Source organism: Bufo bufo, chromosome 10, assembly GCF_905171765.1.
Source record: "Bufo bufo chromosome 10, aBufBuf1.1, whole genome shotgun sequence".
Classification (NCBI taxonomy): domain Eukaryota; kingdom Metazoa; phylum Chordata; class Amphibia; order Anura; family Bufonidae; genus Bufo; species Bufo bufo.
Window position 1 is genome coordinate 12,196,896 of NC_053398.1, and position 11,333 is coordinate 12,208,228.

Below are 11,333 nucleotides of genomic sequence, written 5' to 3' on the forward strand. Positions count from 1 at the left end.
AAAAACCTGTTCCTGAGGAATTCTGCAAATGGCGATGGGCAAAATAAAGAAAACCGCGGCCGAGCATCTCTATACGGGAGGATTAATTATATATTCCACCTTCTGTCTGAGCGGCAACTGAAAAACATCACAGGGACAGGATGTTCGGAGGCAGATGTAGCAGAGCCGAGTATGGCCCTCTGAGCACCTGGTGGGGATGCAACAAAGTGTTCTTAGCTGTAATCTTTCTGCGTCAGAGAGTCACCAAATTGAGTCTGAAAGGAGAAGATGAGGAAAGAGAACATCTACATCAAAGAGACGTCACTGCATGTAAGAGGTACGGGGCTGTATTACCCTGGATGTAAGAGGTATGGGGCTGTATTACCCTGGATGTAAGAGGTATGGGGTGCTGTATTACCCTGGATGTAAGAGGTATGGGGTGCTGTATTACCCTGGATGTAAGAGGTATGGGGCGCTGTATTACCCTGGATGTAAGAGGTATGTGCGCTGTATTACCCTGGATGTACAGTACAGACCAAAAGTTTGGACACACCTTCTCATTCAAAGAGTTTTCTTTATTTTCATGACTATGAAGGCATCAAAACTATGAATTAACACATGTGGAATTATATACATAACAAACAAGTGTGAAACAACTGAAAATATGTCATATTCTAGGTTCTTCAAAGTAGCCACCTTTTGCTTTGATTACTGCTTTGCACACTCTTGGCATTTTCTTGATGAGCTTCAAGAGGTAGTCCCCTGAAATGGTCTTCCAACAGTCTTGAAGGAGTTCCCAGAGATGCTTAGCACTTGTTGGCCCTTTTGCCTTCACTCTGCGGTCCAGCTCACCCCAAACCATCTCGATTGGGTTCAGGTCTGGTGACTGTGGAGGCCAGGTCATCTGGCGCAGCACCCCATCACTCTCCTTCATGGTCAAATAGCCCTTACTTTCAAAGTTTTCCCAATTTTTCGGCTGACTGACTGACCTTCATTTCTTAAAGTAATGATGGCCACTTGTTTTTCTTTACTTAGCTGCTTTTTTCTTGCCATAATACAAACTCTAACAGTCTATTCAGTAGGACTATCAGCTGTGTATCCACCTGACTTCTCCTCAACGCAACTGATGGTCCCAACCCCATTTATAAGGCAAGAAATCCCACTTATTAAACCTGACAGGGCACACCTGTGAAGTGAAGACCATTTCAGGGGACTACCTCTTGAAGCTCATCAAGAGATTGCCAAGAGTGTGCAAAGCAGTAATCAAAGCAAAAGGTGGCTACTTTGAAGAACCTAGAATATGACATATTTTCAGTTGTTTCACACTTGTTTGTTATGTATATAATTCCACATGCGTTAATTCATAGTTTTGATGCCTTCATAGTCATGAAAATAAAGAAAACTCTTTGAATGAGAAGGTGTGTCCAAACTTTTGGTCTGTACTGTAAGAGGTATGGGGCGCTGTATTACCCTGGATGTAAGAGGTATAGGGCGCTGTATTACCCTGGATGTAAGAGGTATGTGCGCTGTATTACCCTGGATGTAGGGGTGGATGGAGGGGTTAGTAGTACAGTACTGTCTGCACATTGTAAAAAAAAAATCTGCAAAATACAATATATTTGTGTCAGAAGATTTGCTTTTTTAATTTTTAGAATAATGATACAGACATTTTATTTGATACTTTTTTGCTGATTCTTTCCCCCCCCCTCTATATTAAGGGACACTATAGTCACCAGAACCACAACAGCTAAACGTAGTAGTTCTGGTGTCTGTAGCATGTCTCTGCAAGATTTTTAATGTAAGCTCTGCCTTTTCAGAAAAAAAGCAGTATTTACATTACTGCCGAGGAACAGCTCTAGTGGCCTCTCATCATTATTAAAGTTTACTACTCTACCAGGCGTGTGGATTTCGTGATTTGCGAGGTGTGTGGAGGGCGTGATTGCCTGCTAGGGTGTAGGAAGGTGGGATCCAGGGGCCCAAGTAAATTCTTGCCCAGGGTCCAATCAATATTAAAGGGGTTATCCCATCTTAGACAATGGGGGCATATCGCTAGGATAAGCCCCCATTGTCTGATAGGTGCGGGTCCCACCTCTGGGACCCGCACCTACAAGGAGAACGGAGCCGGGGAGAGTTGCGGCTGGAGGACCCCGGGGTCCGTCCTGCACCAGGTGCAGCTCCCCGCCTCTCCCATTGAAGTGAATGGGAGCGGACCGCGCATGCGCGGCCACCGCTCCCATTCATTTCTATGGGGCCGACGGAAATAGCCGAGCCAGCGCTCGGCTATTTTCGACGGCTCAATAGAAATGAATGGAGGGCGGCTGCGCATGCGCAGTGCGCCCTCCTCAACTTTCTCCGCTCCGTTCTCCTTGTAGGTGCAGGTCCCAGAGGTGGGACCCGCACCTATATGGCAATTGGGGCATATCCTTGCGATATAGCCCCATTGTCTAAGATGGGATAACCCCTTTAAAGACGGCCCTGCCGTTAATGTGAGATATCGCACCTCTTGGATTCAATCCGACCATGGTAACACCTAGCTCGGCTATTAACATGTCTGTTCCTCTGAGCATCACGCCTGACACATTCTATACTGGGAAGTTAATTGGATTCCTGAGAACTAAGCCCCAGCGAAAGAACCTGGGAAAGCGGAGTAACTGCTCCTGTCATTACTACACTGGCAACCACCTTGTTTGCCACCCAGCTTTCCCACGAACAGATGTAAATAGGAGCTAATAGAATGATAACCACTTGACAATTACTGTATAATGGTTTTTTAATTTTATTTTAGGGGGCATTTCACTTTAAATACATAAAAAATGACCCCTCCCTTCTGTCCACCTACTTTTTTGTAATGTGTCTACAAACATTCAGATCGTTACAATGATCAGACTACACTTTTGTTTGTTTGTAGTCTGTTACCATGGAGACACAGGGGAGATGTTTACACAACACGGTAGGAATGTTAATAAGACTGCACTGGAGCAATAATAAATAGCTGTAGTGGTGGATATATATATTAGGGCTAATGCACACGAACGTGTGCCACCCATTCCGTGCATTGGGGACTGCAAATTGCGATCTCCAATGCACGGGAACGTGGTTGGCGCAGATGGAGGCAGACCCATTCAACTTGACGGATGCAGAGGCACGGACAGAAAACCCACAGAAGCACTAGGGAGTGCCTCCATTCCGCACCGCACCTTCCGGATTGCGGACCCATTCAAGTGAATGGGTCCGCATCCATGATGCGGTGTGAATGGGTCCGCATCCATGATGCGGTACACAAATGGCCAGTGCCCGTATATTGCGGACCCGATGTTTGCAGGCCGCAATACAGGCCCGGCCGTCACACGTTCATGCGCATGAGCCCTAAAAGGGGGTGTCCAGGATTTGGTCATTAATGTCTTATCCTGAATATACTGTAAAGGCCGTCTGGAGTGTGACACCCCGCAACCCCGACCAGCTGCTCCTGAGTCGCTCCAGCACCGGAACTACACAGCTCTGACCACTGCGATTAGCAGCTCCGTCCACTACACGGTGGACAGAGCTGTGTAGTTTTGGCACCAGAGCTACCGCATAACAACTGATCAGTGGGGGTGCAGGGTGCCGGCCCCCCTCCGTTCTTACATTGAGGGCCTATTCTGAGGATAAGCTATCAATTTCAAAATCCTGGACAACTGCTTTAAGAATTTTTCCCGGTTATGCAATCTAGGAGGTCATGGAGTCAGGCCAAATCTCCCTAATTGATCCCACGTTGTAATGGAGGAAAAACTGAAAGGAAATTTCCAGGATTAAAAAAACATGGCTGTTTACTTCTAAAAACAGCACCACCCCTGTCCACAGGTTGCGTGCGGTATTGCAGCTCTGCCTTGTTGACTCTAATGGAGCTGAGCAGCAATACCAGACATAACCCATGGACAGGGGTGGCGCTGTTTTTGGAAGAAAGCGGCCATGTTTTTCTAATCCTTGAGGTGCACTGTGTCCTGGTAGTTTTTCCGCTGTGGTCTTTTAGGCATAAAATGCAGCTCTGTAATGGAAGGTTTTCCTGATGGCGACAAGGCAAGTTTACAAGAGTTTGCTCATCTCTGCAGACCACACATGTCAGTAGGTTGCTATAGCATTGCTTAAAGGGTTTCTCCTGTTTACTTCCGTGTCAGATAATAATAGGGGGTCTGTCACAAGAACTATTGCAACCTCCATTTGAGACGCCTAATGAACTCCTGGCACGTTGCATTAAAGGTCCAGATGGGTGTGACCAGTTGGGGGGGGGGTCCCTGCAAAGTTTGACATTGGCAACCAACTGGATAGACTGTGCAGGGAAACACACTCAACTGGTAACACCCATCTGGACCTTCATTGAAGATTGCTAGTAATTCATTCATAACTTCTAGCAGGAATAATAGAGTAATGGCACAACATGGAGTCCTAAGAATTGATACTCCCAAGTTTTTACAGCTCCTGTGAGATCTGAAAATGTAGAGATCACAACGCTAGATCCCTATGGCTCTGATTGGCCGTGCTAGCAGAGCCGAGCGCAGATCTTACACAGTGCAGTGAGATTTCTGGCGTTTTCCATTGAACTGCACATAGAACCTCGATTTATAAGGATGAAGCAGGTTGGCACAATTCTGTGGTTTTACATGGGACTGCAGATAATCACAATGGACAAGATATAACTGATATGAGTTAAAGGGGTCGACTGCAAATAGCATTTATCATGTAGATGAAGTTAATACCAGGCACTTACTAATGTATTGTGATTCTCCATGTTGCCTCCTCTGCTGGCTGGATTCATTTTTCCATCACATTATAGCCGTGTATAATGTGAAGGAAAAATGAATCCAGCCAGCAGAGGAGGCAACATGGAGAATCACAATACATTAGTAAGTGCCTGGTATTCACTTCGTCTACATGATAAATGCCTTTTGGTAAAGTGAGACGACCCCTTTAAGGGACAAGTCGAGCTCTGCTTCATCCCTTTATGACTGGCGGTGAGAACAAGTCGCTGTCTCATTAGCTTGGCATACGGCTTTGTCATTTTGGCAACTTAACCCACATTAAGTCAGGCTGGCGCTGAGAGGGAACGGATCTGCAAGCTACTCCGCGCGCGGCGGGCCTCAGGTCATTAGCTAGTTGGCCACAGCAGGATCTGAGACACTAATCTTATTTTCTTCCTCTTCACCCCAGACCCCCTTCGATTACCCCCTGCGCCTACTCGAAATCCCAATCACCTTTTTGCTCCTGGTTTGGTTTTCGCATATGATCACTTTCATATGATGTCAGATTGGAGAAGCAGAACCTGACCCCCCCCCCCCCCCCCCTCCATTCTGCTCCCCTCCTCCGCTCACTTTTGTTAATGGCGCCTTGGCACATATTTAGAGGCCGCCAATTTCTTTAAGGACCCATGCGCAAGACCGCAATGCAAGTCCGCAATGCACGGGCACCGATCGTGGGGCAGCCGCATGTGGATCGCAGACCCATTCATCTGACGGTCCGCACCGCAAAAAAGTAGTGCATGCACTACTTTTTTTGGGGTGCGGAGGCACGGCCAGAAACACCGCGGGAGCACTCCGTAGTGCTTCCGATCCGTGCTTCCGCACCGCATCACCGGGTTTGGGTGCACACGGCCGGTGTCCAGTGTATTGCAGACCCGCCATATGCAGTCCGCAATACTGCAACGGCCGTGTGCATGAACCCTAAGTCTCAGTTTGGCAGCCACTTTTTTAGATTCTGACATTTCTAAACTGGGAGAGATGATACGCTCAGGAGGCAGGGAGAAGCCCGGGTGGTGCTGAAAGAACAGCTCCTACTGGGTGCTCTGCAGGTCTCAGCATGTACTGCAGCCAAATCTTAAAGGGGTTGTCCCACGAAAAATATTCTACGGTGTTCAAACCATACTTTTGTAATTGCATGTATTTAAAAATTTTGCATAGCCGCTGAGTTATTCAATAAAATGTATCTGTAGAGCGCCACCTGCTGTTCTTTTTCCTATTTCTTTGTCCTGCTCACTGAGATGGCCGCACATGCTCAGTTTCATCCTTCAGCTGCCTCCTGAGCTGTGATAGGCAGAGCATGGAAACGCCTCCTGAGCTGTGATAGGCAGAGCATGGACACGCCCCCTTAGCTGCAGCAGAGAAGACACTCCCCTGAGCTGTCAGCTTAATATAAATCTAGCAGAGCAATGAACGGGGAGATCTCTGGACCCATGTGAGGTGCGGGGCTGGTTCTAGCTTTGTTAGAAGGAGATTGTCCACTTTTTTTGCAGAGTGGATATGGACCCATTCATTTCAATGGGGCCACAAAAGATGTGGACAGCACACGGTGAGTTCCGCAGCGCCGCAAAAACAATAGAACATGTCCTATTCTTGCCTGTTTTGGGGACGTTCCTACAGAAGTCAAAGAATAAATGGCAGAATGCACTCGGCCGGGATCCGTGTTCTGCGGATCTGTAATTTGCGAATCGCAAGACAGACGCGGTGGTGTGAAGGAGCCCTAATAGAGCTTAGTGTTTGTGACGGGATAAGTTCCACAAGTTTTTAATACACATTCCTCATCCTTTTCAAGGTATCTGCTTGCTGTCTGTGAATAGAAGCCTTCTTGTTCACCTGTACAGACCTTCGCTGAGGGCTTAGAACCAGTCTAGACAATCCTGGGTAAAGACTAGTTACAATCTAGCGGCGGCGATCAGGCAGGCTGGCTGCTCTGGCAGCGAACAGCCTGCCGGATATCTGCACACTGCGGCATTGCCGGAGGTTTGTAAGGCACCGTCCAGCCCCATTCACTATAAGGGCGGCCGGCGGAGATCTGGACGCAAATATGCAGAGTATCGTCCGGAAGAAACCCGCTGAGCACCTGCAATAGCACCACTCGCACAGTGGTGCCCCTCCAATGAGGCCAGGCGAGGCGGTGAGGCCTAGAGATAAGTGGCAGGGCTGTGAGAAATAAGAGCTTCCATTGTGGAAGTGCTCATCTGTCTATAGTCAGCTGTATCACAGTATGCCTGAGGGGGGCGCCATTTCAGTTTTTTCACCTCAGGCAGCACAAAAGCTAGGTGCGCCCCTTCCCTCACAGTATCCATCTTACACAGGTATATCGCTATATCTTCTGTATGCAGAGCCTCTTTGCAGTGCCTTATTCACCTAGGAGGAGAAGGACAATGAAGTCTAATAAAAGTCCTATCCAGAAATTGCTGCAACTGAACATCGGCTCCGTACCTTCGGATGGGGCCGTTTCTGCAGCAAGTGCATAGATTTCTTCAAGCTTCTTCGGACGAATGAGAAAGTCTGATATTTCCGCAACACGTCTGCAGCATGTGAACATGTTCTAAGGGTACGCTAACACTCCACCGACTCATTGTAGTCATTTCTGCAATGGAAAATCAGTCAGAGGTTTGAATGGGGTTGTGTCCACAGCCAGCGGGTGAATGGTATCAATGGCCACAGATATTTAAGGTACGGTCCAGTAAAAGGTATTGCTCCTTCAGGATGGGCGCGGAGTTGCATAGCGGCATCGCACTGGTTGCATCAAATCTTAACGTGCAAGAGCTGTTCTTTCCAGCAGTTGTTTGATAAGGGGTAGCCATATTTTATGGGTATCCAAGAGTTGAAAGGAGTCCCAGTCTTTCCCCCCCGATACGCATTTCACTGAGAGGTTTATCCGCTCTTGGCTTCTCAGAACCTGTGAAGTGTGAACGCTCCCCGACATTTGGCACCAAATACAGAAATCAGGATCCCAGAACTCAGACGTGATTAACCATGCTATTCGATGAGATCGCTGGCTGCGCTCGTCGCTTATAGTCTTGTAATGCAGCGGCGTTCAGCGACTTGTGATATTTAGATTGTCCTCTACCAGTAATTGACGGTTATCGGTCTAACATCCGACGGCGGGGCGGCCGGGACACAGCGTGCACGTCGCTACTTCGGGAAAAAACAATGAGGATTATGATTTTCAAGGTAGAGGAAGATGACTGAAAGCGATTCCCTGTACAGATGTAGCCCGGGACGTATAAACGGACACATCAATACCCTCGGTATAAAGTGTGTCGCCATACACTGTTATGTTTCCCGCCACAGATGAGGATCAGCCACAAGACTGAGTTCTTCCCTCTTCACCCCAACACGTTGTTATGGATTTTTCTAGTCGAATTCCTAGTAAAGTCACTGATTGGGGGCGGTATTACTGATGGAGTAGTTGTAGTCAGGAACAGGAGAGTGGTCAGAGAATGAGACAGAAGTGTAGTAAGGAGCAGAACAACAGGTACCAGGCACGAAATCCCAGGATTGAGATGCAGAAACAAAGCCGAGGCCAAGGTCCGGGGCAAAACCAACAGCATGAACACAAGGCGCAGGAAAGGGAGCTTGGCAAAGGTTACAATGTCAATCTGCAGGAGTGGGAGGATGATTCCCCTTTAAATGTTCCGCCAGGCCCAGCGCTATCTGCGGGCGCTGTCATCCTCGTCAAGGGGAAGGTCATGGCCGGATCCAGCAGGGATGCAGCTATAGACACGTGACACTGTTGGTCTTTGAGAGTCGTCATTGGAGCCAGGAAACAGATTATACTGCCATACTGTAAGCGAAAATAGTGCTGCTACATAGCGGAAAAGAATAATCCTGCCATAGTGTGCAAATAATCACTAGCATGAAGATCAGAAAGGGAAAACGACAACATCTAGGTACATGTAAATTCTGATACATATCCTGACGCAGGGGCAGCGGCTGCTTTGGGGCCTGAACTCAGAAAGGGCCCACCCAGGAGGAGGACTAAGAGATATTATTGTCAGGGCCCCCTATGATATTATATACCGTATATCCATGTAGGAAACTGATGGAGCGGCTGCCGGGCTACATCTAAGAGAGCGATCTACAGCAGCCACAAGAGTTGGGGGTTGCAAAAAAATTGCTGGGAGGAGGGGGGGGGGGGGGGCCCGTTCAAACATTTGCTGTGGGGCCCAGTCATTTCTAGTCCTGAATGGCCCAAAATTCCTCCTCAACATTAGATAAATCTTATCTGCAGCTCCAAGAAATATTTGATGGAGGGGATTAAATTCAAGGGTTCACTTACTTTTCTCCCTGCACTGTGGATGTTTACTCCAGCGTTTACTCATCGATGCAGGAACCCCGGTCGTTCCAAAGGGTTCACTTACTTTTTCTTGCCTCTCCTTTAAGAATGTGCATTTTGGGAGGTTTTTGATGTGTTGTATCTCTGCTCCCTGTCAGTGACTCACATCTGTTTCTATTTGGGGCAAGGTGGTTAACGCAGGTGGAAGACGCGCTCCCCGATCTCCGGTGGTCAGCTGAGCGGCCCCCGGTTCCAGACGGCGTCGTCTCTCAGTCGAGAGATCAAATTAAAGTAGACAAGAGGAATAATGAAATCATTTACATCAGAACGCTCCTGCCGACTCCGAGTTTCATTTTTCTGCCAATTAAATCTGGTAGTTACCGTCTGCACCACCAGTCCTGGAGATGGGGGTCGCCTCGGGCAGCAGAAAGGCTAGGAGCACCCCTGGACGAGGGCTATATGGTATGCATTGAGAAGAGGTAACTTTCGCTCCACAGTGCTCCCCAGTAAACTATAAGCCCATCGCATTCCACATTGGGTCATTGCAAAATGGCAAGAGAACTGTTTGCTTTATTGCTCTGCCTTTATAAAAAATCCTTGTCAGTGCAATGGCGTCTCGGTTCTGCCGAGTCCATTCACATCAAGAGCTGCATTCACAATTCTACTTGCCTCAAAGGGTTTGCCCCAAAATTTCGACTTAGCACCTGTCCATAGGATAAAGGTGCTCGGTGAAGTGCGAGAAGGCTGCGGTGCCAGGACCTTCTCCAATAGCTGATTCGCGGGGGTCCCCCACCGTATGAATGGAGAGGGGTTGAGCATGTTTCCTGCCACTCTATTCAACTCTATGAGGCTGATGTGCACCAGTCCTGTAGAGATGAATGGAGCAGTAGCACTCATATGGAAGGAGGGGGGCGCAGGACCCCTGTTCTTGTGATTGGAATGGATCCCAGGGAAGAGACCCCCACCGTCAGGCTCCCATGAATAAGTGATACTTTTAAATCTTAGTACAACCTCTTTAACAGTACTCGGGGGACAGGATAATGGCACGGACACTCGGGGTACAGGATAATGACACTGACACTCGGGGTACAGGATAATGACACTGACACTTGGGGTACAGGATAATGACACTGACACTTGGGGTACAGGATAATGACACTGACACTCGGGGTACAGGAAAATGACACTGACACTTGGGGTACAGGATAATGACACTGACACTTGGGGTACAGGATAATGACACTGACACTCGGGGTACAGGATAATGACACTGACACTTGGGGTACAGGATAATGACACTGACACTTGGGGTACAGGATAATGACACTGACACTTGGGGTACAGGATAATGACACTGACACTTGGGGTACAGGATAATGACACTGACACTCGGGGTACAGGATAATGACACTGACACTTTGGGTACAGGATAATGACACTGACACTTGGGGTACAGGATAATGACACTGACACTCGGGGTACAGGATAATGACTGACACTCGGGGTACAGGATAATGACACACTGACACTCGGGGTACAGGATAATGACACTGACACTCGGGGTACAGGATAATGACACTGACACTCGGGGTACAGGAAAATGACACTGACACTCGGGGTACAGGATAATGACACTGACACTTGGGGTACAGGATAATGACACTGACACTCGGGGTACAGGAAAATGACACTGACACTCGGGGTACAGGATAATGACACTGACACTCGGGGTACAGGATAATGACACTGACACTCGGGGTACAGGATAATGACACTGACACTCGGGGTACAGGATAATGACACTGACACTTGGGGTACAGGATAATGACACTGACACTTGGGGTATAGGATAATGACACTGACACTTGGGGTACAGGATAATGACGCTGACACTTGGGGTACAGGATAATGACACTGACACTTGGGGTACAGGATAATGACACTGACACTTGGGGTACAGGATAATGACACTGACACTTGGGGTACAGGATAATGACACGCTTACACTTGGGGTACAGGATAATGACACTGACACTTGGGGTACAGGATAATGACACTGACACTTGGGGTACAGGATAATGACACTGACACTTGGGGTACAGGAGAATGACACTGGCACTTGGGGTACGGGATAATGACACTGGCACTTGGGGTACGGGATAATGACACTGACACTTGGGGTGCTGGTTTCTCTGTGTTGGTGACGTGTGGTGACGGCTCCGCTGTCCCTGGATCTGTCATCTGCTTTCTCTCTATTTGCACAGATGATGTTCTCTCGGTTCGGCTGGTGATTGATGAGT